The sequence below is a fragment of the Mustela nigripes genome, chromosome 15, assembly GCF_022355385.1.
Source record: "Mustela nigripes isolate SB6536 chromosome 15, MUSNIG.SB6536, whole genome shotgun sequence".
Classification (NCBI taxonomy): domain Eukaryota; kingdom Metazoa; phylum Chordata; class Mammalia; order Carnivora; family Mustelidae; genus Mustela; species Mustela nigripes.
Window position 1 is genome coordinate 36,272,096 of NC_081571.1, and position 18,714 is coordinate 36,290,809.

Here is an 18,714-nt window from a genome sequence, read left to right on the forward strand (position 1 = left end):
AAATATAAATGCTCAAAGTTATTCTCAGTGATCCTCTAGCAAAGTTTCTGCTTCTTGTTCTCACAATCTTATGCTCTTCTGGGTAATAGATGTCTTAGTTCCAAAAGGAGGTGTGCTTCTACTGGGAGACACAAGAGTGATTTCATCAAATTAGAAGTTAAAATTGCTACCTGGCCCCTCATCCATCTGAACCAATAGGCAAAGAAGGGAATTACTTTAGCATTGGGAGTAATTGAGTCCAACAACCACTGGGATATAGGACTACTTGATAATAGTGGAGGTAAACTAAACCATGTCCGGAAAATAGGTTATTCCTTAAGGTTTCTGCTTTAGTTCAGCCAGCAATAACAAAAAACCATATCCCCTGTGGCTTGAACACCCACTACTTACCTCTCACAGTTCTGGACTCAATGATGTCCAAGATTAAGGTGCTGACAGATTTGGTTCCTGGTGAAAGCCCTCTTCATGGCTTACAGATAGCCTCCTCCTTTCTATGTCTTCCCAAAGGAAAAAGAGAAAGCTAGGAGTTCTGGTCTCTCCTTATAAGGACATTAATCCTATCATGGGTAATTCTACCCTTATGACCTCATCTAAAATTATCTCCCCAAACACCCAACTTCAAATATAATTACATTGAGCTAGAGCTTCATGTCTGCCTATGGCTCAGGTTATGATCCTAGAGTCCTGGGATTGAGCCCCACATTGGGCTACCTGCTCAGTTGGGAGTCTGCTTCACCCTCTCCTTATGACCCCCGATCATGCTCAGTCTTACTCACTCTCTCTCCTCTCTCAAATATACAAATAAATTCTTAAAAAAAAAAAAAAAGAGGTCTTAGGGGTTCAAATCTTTTGAATTTGGGAAGGGGGAGGTCACAAACATTCGGCCATCTCTTAGTATTACATGCCTTATGATTAATGTCAATATAAACTACAATAACCAAACAGAACTGCTAATGGCCCAGACTCATCAAGAATAAAGGCTTGAATCACCCCACCAGATAGAGGACAAAGAGAATAAAGAATGGATAACAGAAGAAGGAAGTTATAAATAACAGGTGCAACCATGTGACTAATTGCAAGAAGGAAGGCTGTAAGTATTATGAGTATTTCTTCTTTATTTTATTATGACTATTTGCAGGTATACATGGATATATAGCAAATATCTGTGTTTTCTTCCCTCTCATCACTTTATCACATAACTTGTGTTAACTTTTCATCATAATGTTTAAGTTATAGGACATCAAGGAGAAACACTTTGTACCTGCTTCTGGGGAAAGGGTTAGTGCATTTGTAAGCAAAAAAGTTGTATCATTTTAGGAAGAAATATGACCACATTATCTTTATGTAGTGATTAAGTATGGAGTAAGGAGGTGCATATGTTTGGCAACTTAACAAGAGTATATTTTAACGATTAAATTAATTGTCAAGTTATCCAAGCTACAGTGCGCTTCATTTGGTCCAATACCACTCTAGTTGTTGCTGTGAGGTATTTTTTAGATGTAACTAACATTTCTTTTTTTTAAATTTCTTTTTTAATTTAAATTTAATTAATTAACATATAGTGCATTATTAGTTTCAGAGGTAGAGCTCAGTGATTCATCAGTCTTACATAATCCAGTGCTCATTACATCCTGTGGCCTCCTTACTGTCCATTACCCAGTTATCTCATCTTCCCCACCCCAGGAACCCTTAGTTTGTTTTCTATGATTAAGAGTCTCTTATGGTTTGTCTCCCTCTCTGATTTTGTCTTGTTTTATTTTCTCCTCCCTTCCCCATGTGCCTCTGTTTTGTTTCTTAAATTCTACATATGAATAAAATCATAGGATAATTATTTTTCTCCAATTGACTTATTTTGCTTAGCATAATACCCTCTAGTTCCAACCATGTCATTGCAAATGGCAAGATTTCATTTTTTGATGGCTGAGTAATATTCTATTGAGTATATATAACACCTCTTCTTTATTCATTCATCTGTCAAAGGACATCTGGGCTCTTTCCATAATTTGGCTATTGTGGACATGGCCAATATTGGGATGCAGGTGCCCCTTTGAATAACTACATTTTATCTTCAGAGTAAATACCTGGTAGTACAATTACTAGGTCTTGGGTAGCTCTATTTTCAACTTTTTGCAGAACCTAAATACTGTTTTCCAGAGTGGCTGCACCAGCTTGCATTCCAACCAACAGTGTAGGAGGGTTTCCCTTTCTACACATCCTCCCAACATCTGTCATTTCCTGACTTGTTCATTTTAGCCATTCTGACTGGTGTGAAGTGGTATCTCATTGTGGTTTTGATTCCTATTTCCCTGATGCCAAGTGATGTTGTGCATTTCTTCATGTGTAGTTGTGACTAACATTTACATCAATAGACTTTTTTTTAATATCAAGAAGCTTTGAGTATAGCAGATAATTCCCCATAATGTGGGTAGGTCTCATGAAATCAGTTGACTATCTTAAGAGAAAGGCTGAGGTTTCTGAAAAGAAGAAATTCTGTGTCTAAACTGAGCATTGAAGAATACAGCATCAACTCTTACTGGAATCTCCAGCTCACTGACCTACCTGGAGAATTTAAGACTTTCCAGCCCTCCCAATCACTTGAACCAATTCCTTAAAGTCAATCTCTCCCTCTCTACTTCTCCATCTCTTTCTCCAGATAAATAGAACCTATAGAATGTGTGTGTGTGTGTGTGTGTGTGTGTGTGTGTGTGTGTATTCATTCATTTCTCTTTCTCTGGAGAACTCTTAACATATAAGATCATATTTAAATAGTATATTTTAAGTTATGCTTTATTTGATAACTGAATTTGAGTGCTTAGCACCATAAGCCATGTATTTTTTTTTCAGGTTACCAGTTTTTATGAAACTGTAGGTTCTTAGAAACCCTGCAATACCTGATATAGATTCTGTAAAGTTTACAAAGATAGGAGAAACTGGAACACAGATTAAAATGTTTTCAAGGATCACAAAAGTAACCAACAGATTTGAAATAAGATTCAAAGCTGTTTTTTGTTTTTATTCTTTGTTTGTTTGTTTGTTTTTCATTTTTGGGTTTTTTGTTTGTTTGTTTGTTTTGTTTTTTTCATCTGGCCCTAGGATTAGTAACACCTTCTTAAAAGTATTAAGTTTCCCATGGTCAGGCAAGCAATCTACACAAAAGCCTTCCTAAGCACTTTGTTTGAGCTTTGTAGTAATAACAAAAGCCCTAAAGCATCTCACAAAGCAGATACGATTTTTAAAGCAAGAACAATCTTCTGGACAGTATAGGAAATGGAAGCTTAAATTACAAAGAGGTGGTATTTTTTTCTTCATGAAAATGGAAAATAAAAAGAGTTACTGGATTAAGAGAGAAGTAAATTAATAATGATTTATTATTTTAACCTTGTTAAATAGGTATATTTTGAGGGGGAAATAAAAGCATCTTAAAGTAGTTTTTATTAGGTGTCACCTGCACATACAGCATGGTGTGATTGATACGAGGAGTGTTTTCTTAAAAATATTGTGTATTTACTTTTTCATTTTGGTTAGTGTCTATTTAAGAATCTACAATGCTCTGAGATAAAATATTAGCCATTTTTCCTTCTTATCTCCAAATCTGAGAATTCTGTGTGTTCGTTCCAAAGAGGAACAGAAGCTAGCTGAAGACAAAGCAGAAGTTAACACCCTGCAACCTTCCCCTACCCTCCACTCCTGGGTGGGACTTGTATGACATTCTTCCAGGGATCTTCCAATGATCTGAATGTTAGTACCTTGCTAGAGAGGAAAAACGACCTTAACCTGACAGTGGCAAGGCCTCTGTCATCTTGTAGGTCCTCTTCAGCATATGAACGTTCTTTTGAAACCTCCCTTTTCCTTACCTCCCCCAGCCCCGTAGTATATAATCAGCCACCCCTCACATCCCAGTACAGCAGCTCTTTCTGCCCATGGGTCCTGTCGCCATGCTTTAATAAACCACCATTTTGCACCAAAGACTTCTTAAGAATTCTTTCTTGGTTGTCTGCTCAGGACCTCACCCCACCAAGCCTCACTTCTATTCTAAAACTTCATGAATTTTATAGATACAATTGATGAAGAAGGATAGTTGGAAGAATGCAGGTAGGCAGGGGCCTGCCCTCAGATGAAACCACTTTTCAAAGGATTTTACACCACTCTGGAAGGAGCCCTCCACTGTTTCCCTTGTGGTAGGTAGATGACAAAAATCTGATGCGATGACAGGCTAATCAGATTAAAACAATCTTCCAACAAGCCCATAAAAATCCCTAGATTTAGAAACTCCGGTGGCAATGCTCTCATTTCCCCTTCCTATTTGGGAGTTTTGTACTATTGATGAGGGAGCAGGAGGCTGGCTGAGGACAGAGCAAAAGCTGGCGCCTTGCACCCCCTCTTCACCCGCTCCCCTCCATATGTGTGGCATTCCTCAGGCACCCCTGACTGCTATAAAATGATAAATAGTTAACTTGCAGGGATCGCAATCCTGCAGAACAGGAATCTCCCTTGCTCTACAAGATATCCTAGAGACCTAAACAGGGAGGTTACCTTATCAATAGCACAAATTTCCAGAGGCAAATAACTCTCAGTTCCTGAAGCTCTAATGTCTCCCTCCCACCATAAACTGGAGGAGACTGAGGTAGAAGGGAATGTAAATGACAGCAGGATCATAATACCCCACCAAGAATCTCCCAACTATCTTGATGTTAGTGCCTGACCTAAAGATGACATTGATCAGGCCATAAGGGCAAGGCCTCCCCCCTGGCACCTTGTAGGCCCTCCCTAACATGTGAAAACTCTGTTGAAATCTCCCATCCCTTCACCACCTCCCCCCAACCACGGGGTATATAACTTGCCTACCCTCACAACCCTTGGCAGCAGCTCTTCCTGCCCACGGGTCCTGTCCCCGTGCTTTAATAAACCACCATTTTGCACCAAAGATGTCTCAAGAATTCTTTCTTGGTCATTGGCTCCGGACCTCGGCCCACCGAACCTCACCTAGGTTCTAGAACTTCATCACTATCACTTTGCTATTGCTCAGTAAACCTTGCTTTGCTGCCCACCACTCTGTCTAGTCTACTTCATCCTTCCAAGTGGCATGACCAAGAACTGTGGGCACTGACAGAGAAAAAAATCCTGTAACACATCATCCAGGGCTCCTTACTGTATTTAGTGGGAAGATAAGGGAAAATTATCTACTCTGTTTTACCAGAAACAAATCCTATTATGCTATTTTAAATATGCATAATTTATTTTGTATATAGAGCAAAGAGACCACTTCACCCCTTCCTGTTTTCTTAGTGTTTCCTTGGGTACCTGGTAAATCTAGATCCTTACTATAACCTTTGGGAAATAGATCTCTAGGGATTAAAAACACATTATATTTTTATGGTGCAGAGATACCTCCAAAGTCTTGGTTCTCATAATCTTTACATATGTAAACTCATACCTCAAGAGTTAACTCGGGTCTTTCTCCAGAGATGTACAGGAGACTAGCACATGGTGTAGCCTTTGTGTCCTGAGGAGATAAGTGAAATTAACATTCTGTTTATACTCCTGTATAAATGATGTGACACTTTGTCCTGATTTCACGGTTACTTTCATGCATTCACTTTCTCCCTCAACAGTGAGAAATCCTGAATTATAACATAAAAATAGCCCTTCTAGCTTTCTGTTCCTGAGGAAATATTATCCAGATATCTGCATGGCCAGTCTTCTCCAAACTCTAAATTTTATTATTAGGTATGTATGTTAATCCTTGCTCAGCAGAATCACCATTAGTTTTAAGGGGGGGAAATATGGAAATGTTGCCGCAGGTCATTCTGTTCAGTGGCTGATATTTCTCTGTTATATTAGGAACAGGTATATATATGTTGCAAAAATGTGGAGAAGGAAGTACAAAGATTAAAAAATCATCTTTGTCTGAAGGCTGGAACCGTGTTCCTTTCTCTACTATCTCCACCCTTCTGTTCTCTAGGCTCTTTATCTCCCTCTGCCTGAGAATGATAGGAGGGAATCAGGAGAGCCCACAGAGTCAGAACCACTCAGTGGGGAGTAACTGAAAAATAGCTCAAAACTGATGGTTTGAGGTGTTAGAGGTAGGGACTGCTGAACTGTATTTTTCTCTAACTTCTCAGGTTAGACTTTCTTTGCCTTTTCTGGTAGGTACTTCCACATTTCCACTGAAATTTCTCTTTTTTCCATCTGAGGACAGATTAATACAGGTTGTTCTTACACCTGGTGAGCCTTCTGTCTATTCGTTTTTTCAGGGTCCCTGTACACATAGGTGGAACTACTGAAAAAAGGACATGTTTTCTTAATTTCTCCTGATTCTCCTGTAAATCTACTGAGGAATGGCCTGTGCAAATTAGAAGCTACCATAGTCAGTACACAGAATGCAAGCTTTGATTTGGTTACTATATGTTTTCATAAAGAAGGGGGGATTAGTGGACAGTAACAGTCTATTCCAATCTGAGATGTACCCAAACATCACTTTGGATCCTAGGGAATGATGATATAGGTTTAATTGGAAATATTGAGTCAATAAAATCGCTTATCAAAAGGATAAGCTAGAGCCTTAGGTAAACAATAATCTGTGTCAAGAACTCAGTTAGAGGGAATCAAAGTAGTTATAAAAGAATGAAAAGTACAAGGATACAAGATCTTAGAGAAGCAAATAAATGTGTAATTCATCTCAATATGTCCTTTAACCCATATAACTTTTGAACAGCTTATAATATCTGTTGATTCATTCACATCGCATGAATAAAATACAGTCTTTAACACTTGTTCATTCTCCTATTTCTTTTTCTTTTTAATTTTTTATTTTTTATAAACATATATTTTTATCCCCAGGGGTACAGGTCTGTGAATCGCCAGGTTTACACACTTCACAGCACTCACCAAAGCACATACCCTCCCCAATGTCCACAACCCCACCTGCCTTCTCCCAACCCCCCTCCCCCCAGCAACCCTCAGTCTGTTTTGTGAGATCAAGAGTCACTTATGGTTTGTCTCACTCCCAATCCCATCTTGTTTCATTAATTCTTCTCCTACCCACTTAAGCCCCCATGTTGCATCACCACTTCCTCATATCAGGGAGATCATATGATAGTTGTCTTTCTCCGCTTGACTTATTTCACTAAGCATGATACAATCTAGTTCCATCCATGTTGTCACAAATGGCAAGATTTCATTTCTTTTGATGGCTGCATAGTATTCCATTGTGTATATATACCACATAGTATTCCATTGTGTATATATACCACATCTTCTTGATCCATTCATCTGTTGATGGACATCTAGGTTCTTTCCATAGTTTGGCTATTGTGGACATTGCTGCTATAAACATTCGGGTGCACGTGCCCCTTTGGATCACTACGTTTGTATCTTTAGGGTAAATACCCAGTAGTGCAATTTCTGGGTCATAGGGCAGTTCTATTTTCACATTTTGAGGAACCTCCATGCTGTTTTCCACAGTGGTTGCACCAGCTTGCATTCCCACCAACAGTGTAGGAGGGTTCCCCTTTCTTTGCATCCTCGCCAGCATCTGTCATTTCCTGACTTGTTGATTTTAGCCATTCTGACTGGTGTGAGGTGATATCTCATTGTGGTTTTGATTTGTATTTCCCTGATGCCGAGTGATATGGATCACTTTTTCATGTGTCTGTTGGCCATCTGGATGTCTTCTTTGCAGAAATGTCTGTTCATGTCCTCTGCCCATTCCTTGATTGGATTATTTGTTCTTTGGGTGTTGAGTTTGCTAAGTTCTTTATAGATTTTGGACACTAGTCCTTTATCTCATAGGTCATTTGCAAATATCTTCTCCCATTCTGTCAGTTGTCTTTTGATTTTGTTAAGTGTTTCCTTTGCTGTGCAAAAGCTTTTGATCTTGATGAAATCCCAATAGTTCATTTTTGCCCTTGCTTCCCTTGCCTTTGGCGATGTTCCTAGGAAGATGTTGCTGTGGCTGAGGTCGAAGAGGTTGCTGCCTGTGTTCTCCTCAAGGATTTTGATGGATTCCTTTCTCCCATTGAGGTCCTTCATCCATTTTGAGTCTATTTTTGTGTGTGGTGTAAGGAAATGGTCCAATTTCATTTTTCTGCATGTGGCTGTCCAATTTTCCCAACACCATTTATTGAAGAGGCTGTCTTTTTTCCATTGGACATTCTTTCCTGCTTTAATTCTCCTATTTCTATCCCTTTCTGAAAGTTATCTTTTAAGAGCTTTAGAGGTCTTCCATTGAGATCCCCAATGGATTCACCTACCAGAAGGCAAGCAGGCCTTCTGGGTGTTACAAAGCCAGGTGTGACTTGTTTTTATTTTCTTAGACCTGAATCCAAAGGAGCAATAGGATTTTAATGATACTCTGCTTTTCAGATTTTAATTTTCTATCTCACTAGTTTTGTTTGTTGTTTTGTTAAGATCCAATAAATCCAATAAATTTTTCTTCATTTAGAATCTGGTTATAAGTTCTGTTTCTTGATATCTCTGTAATTTGATGGTTTTTAGAGGTCTTTTTTCTGTTGGGTGAGAAATGACAATCTTTTTGTTTGTTTTCTGTTTTCTGTTTGATTACTTGCCTCTTTTGATTTCAGATCAATTAAGAATTACATGCCCATCAAGAAGTAGATATCTGGATTCACTCTACTAATTCATTGGTGAGTTTTGTATTTCTGTGTCTATATTTGATTCATGGTGAAATTTTAGAATTAAAGCAGTGGGTTTTGCCTCTTTGTGTCCATAGTTTGGAAAGTTATTAGCCATTGTGTATGTGTACTACATTTTTATATCTCCTTGTCTTATTTATAAATTAGATTATAAAATATCTTACAGAAGTTGTATTCAGATTAGCTTATTGAGGTACATATGTACTTATATAAATTGAATATTACTGAATCTCCCAGAAAATACAAAATTAAATTTAAAATACTGCAGTGTTCTAGGAAAGTATTGATACAAAAATAACTCGTAAACATTTTAAGAATCTAAATTTACATAATTTAAGTAAAATTTTGGCCACTGAGACTTGTTTAATAAAAACAGCTATGCCATCTCTGGTTAGCAATGTGATTTATAGCCCCAGTATACATTTGTGTTCTATTAAGATATGTTCATTTTACTAATCAATAACTCCTGTGTAAAGTTTCCATTTAGTGTTTAAAATTATAAGAAAAACTACATTTGTGTTTAGCCATATCAAAATGTTATTCTGATTAACATTAATCCAACTTTAGTTGTACTTTTAAAGATGTCTGCTTAAATTTACAAGAGTTTCAGGTGACTTAAAATTATTGAGGCACCCGAGTGGCTCAGTGGGTTAAGGCCTCTGCCTTCGGCTCAGGTCATGATCCTGGGGTCCTGGGATTGAGCCCCACATTGGGATCTCTGCTCCGCGGGGAGCCTGCTTCCCTTCCTCTCTCTCTCTCTATCTACCTCTGCTTGCTGTGATCTCTGTCAAATGAATAAATGAAATCTTTAAAAAAAATTATGGTATAATATTAAGTTGACTTAATGGTGCTCATTAATGCCTAGGTCATTTCTAAATAAGATAGAATATTGAAACATTAATTACTAAGCACAATTTTCTAAGTCCTTACTATATATTTTTATGAGAAGCTAAGCCTTTGAGTCTATAAATAAGTGTATTTTTGTCACTCTGAGAATTTATATTACAAAGGATATAGGTATATGGCAATAGAAAGTCTGAGATGTGTATCCATGAGTTCTACTAATCTGCTAAATACTGGTGAATGACAGCTAGTCCAAAATTACCCACTCTCTAGATTTTTTTGAAACAATTTTTTAAAGATTTTATTTACTTATTTGACACACAGAGAGACATCACAAGTAGGCAGAGAGGCAGGCAGTGAGGGGGGTGGAAGCTGGCTTCCTGCTGAGCAGAGAGCCAGATACAGGACTCGATCCCAGGACCCTAAGATCATGACCTGAGCTGAAGGCAGAGGCTTAACCCACTGAGCCACCCAGGTGCCCTGAAACTTTTTTTTTTTTTTAATAGAGATATTTTTGGTTAAAAATTATGATGTAGGGCATCTGGGTCCCATAGGACCAGCCATGAGGGTCCTTGATTTCTTGAAGAATAAAAATCAAATGTGAGTCAAGAGGAGGTGAAAGCAGAGTTTAGTGAAGGTATGGATAGAATGCAGGTACAGACAGAGTATGTGGAAGACTCAGAAAGAAAAGGAGGTCTGGTTGGGGTCTAGGATTTTTGTTGAGGATTGTGGCCTGGTGTATGTGTATTTTTAGGTATACAGGGACTGTTTAAAACAAAGATGGGTGTTTAGGTGTCCTCTATCAATCTTTTATACCCTTGAACCAGTGGTATTGGTGAGTCATTGGTCTAGAAAATGTATAGGACTACCTCACCTGGTCATTCCTTACATGTTACCTATTGTGTTAGAAGACTCCAAAGAAATCATTAAGTTGACCTTTACAAGGAGGACATGCATTATCTGTACTTAAGGCATGTATAAGGTGGTGGAAAAGGCCTAGTAAGAATTGAAGCAGCACAAAAGCAGTTCTTGGTGGGATACCTGTCGTTTTCCTGTCTCAGTCATAATCAATATACATGAATGAGACTTCCAGGAGTAATGCTGACTTAGAAAAATAACTGTGTGAAAAGTATGCAAGTTGTGTTTTAAAAGAAAGAGAGAGGGTGCCTGGGTGGCTCAGTGGGTTAAGCCGCTGCCTTCAGCTCAGGTCATGATCTCAGGGTCCTGGGATCGAGTCCCACATCGGGCTCTCTGCTCAGCAGGGAGCCTGCTTCCCTCTCTCTCTCTGCCTGCCTTTCTGCCTACTTGTAATCTGTCTGTCAAATAAATAAATAAAATCTTTAAAAAAAAAAAAAAAAAAAAGAAAGAGAGAGAGAGAGAGAGAGAGAGAGCAGTTTTATAGTAAGGTGAAATGGATAGTTATTCCAGAATGAGAAAGAAGAATGGGAAAAAGAATACCTGAGTAGGTATATAACATTGCAAAAAACTTGAAGAAAGAGAATTTTACTTGCCAACCACAATGTTAGATAAAATTTAATGAGCTTATTTTTAAGATTTTCTATAAAAACCTCCGATTCCTTTGTTATCAATTATTATATTGATGCAAAGATAGAATTTGTTTTTCTCCTTGTTAAATTGACATTTTACTTGAAGTATTGATATAGTTTTAATGAGAAGCTCTAACAGGTTTTCTTAACCCTCTGTATAATCTGTTTAGATATCAAAGATTCTGTTTTACCAGAAAAATGTCTTATACTTTATGTTAATTTAATCTGCTCATTAGGAAAACAAAGTCTTCTCATTTTTGAAAGAGCTAATTCTTTATAAATATGTGATCTCCTCTACTTAACTTTTGAAAATTTTTATTGTCACTTTAATTAAATAGATAACCAAGTATTGTTTCTAAATAACCTACGATCCTATTTAATCAAGTTTCACATCTTCTCAGACAGCTTTTTGATTTTACCTTTCTAAAATTGAACTGTAAATTTAGAAGAAATTTAAGTAAAGATATCAGGACATCTTTTATATCTAAATTTCTCTGTGTGGTTTCTTAGAGGGCATCTGAAAAAAATTATAAAAATTTGCCCACTCACATTAGTAAAAGAAATAACTAGGTTTATTTGATACATTACTACTGATGAATGTTGAGGAATAGTTATCAGTTCTCCAAGGATACTTAGCTTTCCATAGGTGTTAAACTGGCAGAAGTATAATGGTATTAATATAAAGCCATCATATGCTGTACAGAAAATTCCTGGAGAGTTTTTAAAAATGTTTTTATTTAACAGACTCCTAGTGGTGCTTTGCCTGATGAAATTAGGCAACAACAATGTAGTATAGTATATTAATCATATTTTCAGCTATTTCTTCTAAAACATCGACTTGATTTCAATCTTTTTATTTATTTATTTATTTATTTTTACTTGATTTCAATCTTAACATTTAACTTGAATCTGGTATCTTCTTCTAAAGCAGTAGGTTTCAACTGGAGATGGACTTACAGAGTTTTATTAAAATACATTTATAAAATTATTCAAAACATATTAAAGCATGTGCTATTTGTCAACAAAATTCTTCTCTGTGAAATTTTTCCTGCTCAAATCTTGCAGTCTTACAGACTAAATGTGTCCTCCTGAAATTCATATATTCAAAACCTGCTCCCTGATGTGATGGTATTAGAAAGTAGAGCCTTTGGGATGTCATTAGGATTAGATTAAGGTCAGAAGAGTGGAAGCTTCATGAATGGGGTCACTGCCCCTGTGATGGGAGAGCACTTGCTTTCTCTCTCTGCTCTCAGCCTTGTGAGGATACAAGAACAAGTTGGCAGTCTGCAGCCCAGAAGGCTCTCACCTGAGCATGACCATGCTGTCACCATGATCTTAGCCTTTCAGTCTCTAGAACTGTAGAAATAAATTTCGGTGGTTATAAACCATCAGTTTATGATGTTTTGTTATAGTAGGGTCAAACTAGATACCAACTTTATTCAAAACCTGGTGGCAGAAGACTTTAGCAGGACAGAAGCTGAGAGTTTCTATTTACTATTTGGGATGACTAGATACTTTCCCCTACTCAAAGGCAGATTCCTGAGGAATGGTAAAGGCTCTTTTGACAGTTACATTTCTTACTTAGGGAAGAAAAGAGTATATTGAATCAGGGAAAATAATTCCTTTTGTTTCCACTGTTACTCAGGAATTATACAAATATTTGCAGAATCTTAGGATCAGTCATATTCCATATCATCCTTATGCCTCAGAATAAGTACAGTAAATAAATAGAGCTCTTAAAAACTCATTGACTAAGATTCAGAAATCTTCTGGGTTAAAATTTTCTTATCATTAGTCTTAAGGAAAAATAAGAAGGAGAAGGAGAAGAAAAAGGAAGAGTAGGAGGAGGAAAAGGAACTGGAGGAGGAGGAGGAGAAATAATTCTTTCAAGTAAGTATGGTATGATTTTTTTTTTAAAGATTTTTATTTATTTATTTGACAGATAGAGATCACAAGTAGGCAGAGAGGCAGGCAGAGAGAGAGGAGGAAGCAGACTCCCTATAGAGCAGAGAACCCGATGCCGGGCTCCATCCCAGGACCCCGGGATCATGACCCGAGGCGAAGGCAGAGGCTTTAACCCACTGAGCCACCCAGGCGCCCTGGTATGATTATTTTTTAATATATGTTGGGTAAAGCTGTAAAGTTGAGCATTACCGCATATCCCAAACTCAACTTAATTGAATCCCTTGTAATTATTTACACTATTTAAAAGGAATTCTTTCCTCCCTAAAAAAACCTCTTGCACCTGAAGTTTCTAGCCCTACAAGGGCTAGAAATAATTCACTGAAGAAAGTCGACTCCCATAAAGTACTTGAAACAGGTTTTCTAGACCTTAAAATTCACTAAACTGAAAAGGAGTCATTTTAACAGCTTTTCCTGTTATATTTATATATATTTTTTTCCTCTTCTCCTCTCCCAGCCATTTTGCTCCCCCTGCCCACCAATTTCTATCAATTACCACTCTGTTCTCTGTATCTAAGAACTTGTTTTTTGTTTTTATTTTGTTTCAGGCTCCATGTAATGAATGAGGTAATATGGCATTTATCTTTCTCTGTCTTACCATAATACCCTCTAGGTCCATTCATGTTGTTACAAATGGTAATATTCCACTGTATATATTTATATGCCCCATTTTCTTTTTCTAGCCATCCATTAGTGGGCACAGCTTGTTTTCATATCTTGGCTGTTGTAAATAATGCTGCAGTGAACATGGTAGTTCTATTTTTAATGTTTTGAGGATTCCCTATAGTAGTTGCATCAATTTACAATAGGCACAAGGGTTCTCTTTTTTCTTCATCCTTTCCAACACTTGTTATTTCTTATCTTTTTTATTATAGCCATTCTAACAGATATGTGGTGATATTTCATTGTAACTTTGGTTTACATCTCTCTGATTATTGGTGATGTTGAGTATCTTTTCGAATACCTAATGGTCATCTGTATGTTTTCTTTGGAAAAATGTTTATTAAGATTGTCTGCCCATTTTTGAGACTACTTTGATGTTATATTCTTTTTCCTTAATTTTTTATTGCTTTGTACTTTGCTGTGAACTTGATAGATATTACTATGGCTACATAATACACAGAGAAAATAAACATGACAGTGGAAACCTTTAAAAAAATGTGATATTACCATGAAAGAGTAATGGAAGAAGAGTTAATTCTAAGTGTGAATGAAAATTATCATCTTTGTTTATAAAGGGCAAAGAGATTATTCTCCCTACCTTTTCTTGTTTCCTTGGAGACAGTCCTTGTTCTAACCATTGGAAAATAAGTCTCTCTACAGATTAAAAGCAGTCTCTCTCTCTCTGTCTCTCTCTCCTTTTTATTACTTTAGAGATATTTCCAAAGTTATAAGCTAACTAACCTTTAGATGCGTAAACAAGTACTCTGAAATTAACTCAGCATTTTCTCTCCTGAGATAAATAGGAGACTGTCATAAGATATAGCTTCTCTCTTTTCAGTAGTTACAAGAAGTTATTGTTCTATTTCCTACTTTAAGGTGTAAATTATGAGAGTTTTTTTCTAACTCACAGTCATTTTTTTTTTCACTACCTTACATGTATCAGATAGACTAATGCCAATAATAAATTGTGTTTGTTCCCTTTTCTGTATTGGGAGGATCTTCTTGTTGCCAGGATTATTTTATTTTCCAAATCTATCCAATATAATGTATTTGGAAATATGCTGTCTGTATACTTGATAATGGTTATGAAGAAGTTATCTTACCTCCCTATGAAAATTTATTCACACATAGATTTTTTTCTTAAAAAAATTATGACAAAAAAAAATTATGACAGACACTATACTTTCCAAATTGCTCCTTATATCACCAAATAAATTCAAGTACTACTTTTCTTATTTTCAATTAGATTGCAAATACTATGATACTTCACTCATACATAATCCTACGTACATATTTGAAATATAAGGCTATACCTTTATATTACTCCAACACTATTCCAACATTATCCTTACATTCCAACATTATCCATAAACCTATGAAATCATCTAGTAATATGCCCATATGCAAGTTTTCTTTTCCTTTCAGTTTTCTCAATAGTACTATTTAACATAATTATATCCCTTTTCCCCTCAACCTAAATATTTTATTTTCATGTTCTAGGATCTTTAATCTTTTCATTAGATGACATCTTTAGAATGCTGTTACTTCTTTATCAAAATTCCTGTTCTAGTAACACAATCACTGCCACAACACAATATTATATAAAATTTAGAATAACTATATTTAATTTTATATCTAAATATAACAATATATTCTAAGTACAATCATAATTTAAAAAATTAAGTCAGATTTATTGAAGTAAAATCTACATGTGGTTACTTAAATTTTTTAAGCACTTTACTCTCCCTGTCTTGAAATTTATAATCTGAATTAATTTTCATTACACCAAGATACACACAACACAAACTAATTTGCTCAGAAAGTCTACATTGTAGGTTTTCTGTCTGTTTTTATGCACCTCATTAGATATATTTATTATAATGTCATAAAGGAATGAAGTATGCTGAATGATGGGTAGAAATGCCTTGAGTTATAGAAATTTTGTTTAGTTATGTCTCATCATCATCTTCCAGGTCAAAATGTATAATTAAAATAGAAAGCTATTTTTTGGTTTCTTTTACCATTTATATGTTCCTTCTAAATAAAACATTATAAGGTTTATTTATTTACTATTTGGATTTGTGTCATCTGCCAGATCATATTTAGCTTTATGTCTTCTATTTATGTATGTTTATAATATATTCATTCATTGAGCAAGAAAAAACTAAGAAAATGCTTTAAATCTGAAGATGTAATATTGTTCCTCAGAGTAATAAAAAAACCCATCCTTTATTTATTTTTATGTAATCATCACTTCTCCACACATTCTGGATTCGCTTTCAGCATCTACTGATACATTATTACTATATTATTATACCTTCTGGATTTTTCTTTATTTTTAATTTTCACTTATTTCTTTTTATTTTTTATGTATTATAAAATATTTCCTCCCTTTGAAGCCTTCAAAACATTAATCTTTGATTAATTTTTATGATGGTATAGTTTACACACATAATTATTAGAGCATAAATATTTAGTTGATTGATTTGCTTTTAATAACTGCATATACTCATGTAAGTATCTGAAACAAGATATAAAAACATACAACACATGAGATGAACCATGGGTGAATCTGGGCAAGTGGAACTATTTTATTTATTTATTTATTTATTTATTTTAAGATTTTTATTTATTTATTTGACAGATTACAAGTAGGCAGAGAGGCAGCAGAGAGAGAGAGGAGGAAGCAGGCTCCCCACTGAGCAGAGAGCCTGACACTGGGCTCCATCCCAGGATCCTGGAATAATGACCTGAGCCAAAGGCAGAGGCTTTAACCCACTGAGCCACCCAGGCGCCCCGTGGAACTACTTTTGATTTCAGGTATTATTATTATTTTTTTTTATAATTTTTTTTATTTTTAATGCTAGACAATGTGAAGTGGTCAACAGTGCATTAAAGTTATCCTAGTTGCTCTTATTCCAGCTAGTCAGATACCTCTTGATGATATCATTCTAACAGGAAAGAAAACAAAAATGGGTTTCTTCTATCTTATGAGAAGTTCATTACTTTCTTGAATTTGTTTAATTGAGATTTCTTTATATCCACAATTCTCTCACTGGTTTTAAATCTGAAATTAGTACTTTTTGTTGCTTGTCTGAAAGCGATGATCTAAAGACTGTCTACCTGCTAACCAGAAGCTAAAGTCCTAATTAGAGCTAAAGTCATTTGAAACCTAAGTTTAATATTCATTGTGTTTCTCATATCTACCATGCTGTATCATGTTTATCTCTGCGTTCTTTTCTAAAATCTCTGGGGACAAGTTTTCAGGATTGCTCTTCACAAAGTTAATTCAGCTTACCAAGTGAAAATTCTTATCCTTCCTGTGTCCAAAGAGTATTTTATTTCTTCTATTTTACTTTTCATTTTCTTGAAGTTTTCCTTGAGCCATTAATATATTTTTCATTTTTTTGCCTATCTAATCTTCTTTTCATGTGGATTTCTGATTCTATTTAAAACATACATTCTTGATTAAATCTACTGGGATGTTCAACATTTATTATCTATTTTTAAGAATGACTTCAAAAGCATGTTATTAGAGTCAGTCAAAAGAAGAGATAGGAAGAATGCAATCATATGTTTTTTAAATAACCAAAAGAATTTGAGGCTCATGTGATAGAAAAATATGAAAATTAGGTAAGACAGAATGAAGTGGTAAATAGTATGATTAGATCCAATATTTTGATTAGATCCAGTGAATCCTGAGTTGAGATGAAATAATTTTATATACCCTAATTAGATAAAGCAGTTGGCAAAGCTGAAAAAACAAAAACAAAACCAAAAAACCTATGTTTTACTGGCCAGGGCTATTATAACAAAATACTGGTGGCTCAAAACACAGAAATTTATTTTCTCATTTTTGGAGGTCTGAAGTCAGAGATAGGGGTGCCATCATGGTTGTTTTCTCTTCCTGGCTTGTAGGCAACCACCATCTTTTACGCTCTATACTTTCCAGGTTGCCATGGAGCAGGAACAATTTTCATGTCTTCCTCTCCCCCACATGATTTCTATTAGACATTTGTGCCCTATCTTATAGCATTTCTCAAATCCAATTTAAATTGAATGATGTGTTCCTGAGCCAGCAAAATAAAACATGATGCCTGGCATTTTGGTAAGATTAATATGGGATATATATGAAGGGGGCAAAAGGAGTGGCATTTAAGGATCCACAAATTATATCATGCATATTGCTATCTCCCATGTTAAGGCTAGCATTATCTCTGACATGAAATAGGGTGGAATCTTCTAGAGAAAGTCCAAAATCTGAAGAACTTTATCCTGGACTAATTCTTTTGGAAGACCGTTTTCCTGTAATATTTAGCCTAGAGTCATTCAATTGGCCAAGGTCTAAAAAATGTGTAGGATATTTCCAAGAATGAGAATAGTCTAATTTATTTGCTTTCTGATTAGGAACAGCCAGCCATCGCTTCTCGGCCTTTTGGCTAAGATCAAGTGTAGTATCTGTTCTTATCAGTTTGATTAGGAACAGCCACTTTGAAGAAAACAGTACTTGGCTTCAGTTCTCATCCTCTCTATATAATAGATGAATTTGGTTAACTAAATTAATGCTTTTGAACTTGAATTTTTGATACATAAAACAAGTATACTTCATATTTTAAGAATTTAAATGATTATGTATATAGATACTCATAATTATGTAAGTATACACATTGAGCACAGTTGCTGCACATAATAAGGACTACATGAATTGTAAGCATTATTATCTGCCATTATGCCGAATTCCCATAGCTTTGTTTGGACCTTTCATATGTCACTTGTCATTTAATACTGAGTTTTACCTGAATTTGCATATTTTGATAGACTTTCAACAATTTAAGGGCATGACTCAATTTTATTTTGGTGTACCTACATCACATATGGAGTCTAATAATAAAAATAATGCACATCTTTTACGCATTTCTTGTGAATCTGAGTTTTAAATATTCACCATAAAATAAAAAAAACAAACAAATTTGGTTCTTGAGAGGAATTAAATTAGACCTAATTATTTTAATTTTCCAATAACACTAATTATTTAATTGTGAACT

At 35.6% G+C, this 18,714-nt stretch overlaps 1 pseudogene; it reads left to right on the forward strand.

Annotated features, from left to right (window-relative positions):
* The first annotated feature begins 18,088 nt into the window (after positions 1 to 18,088).
* Positions 18,089 to 18,253, forward strand: LOC132003070 (U2 spliceosomal RNA; annotated as a pseudogene).
* Positions 18,254 to 18,714: the final 461 nt, after the last annotated feature.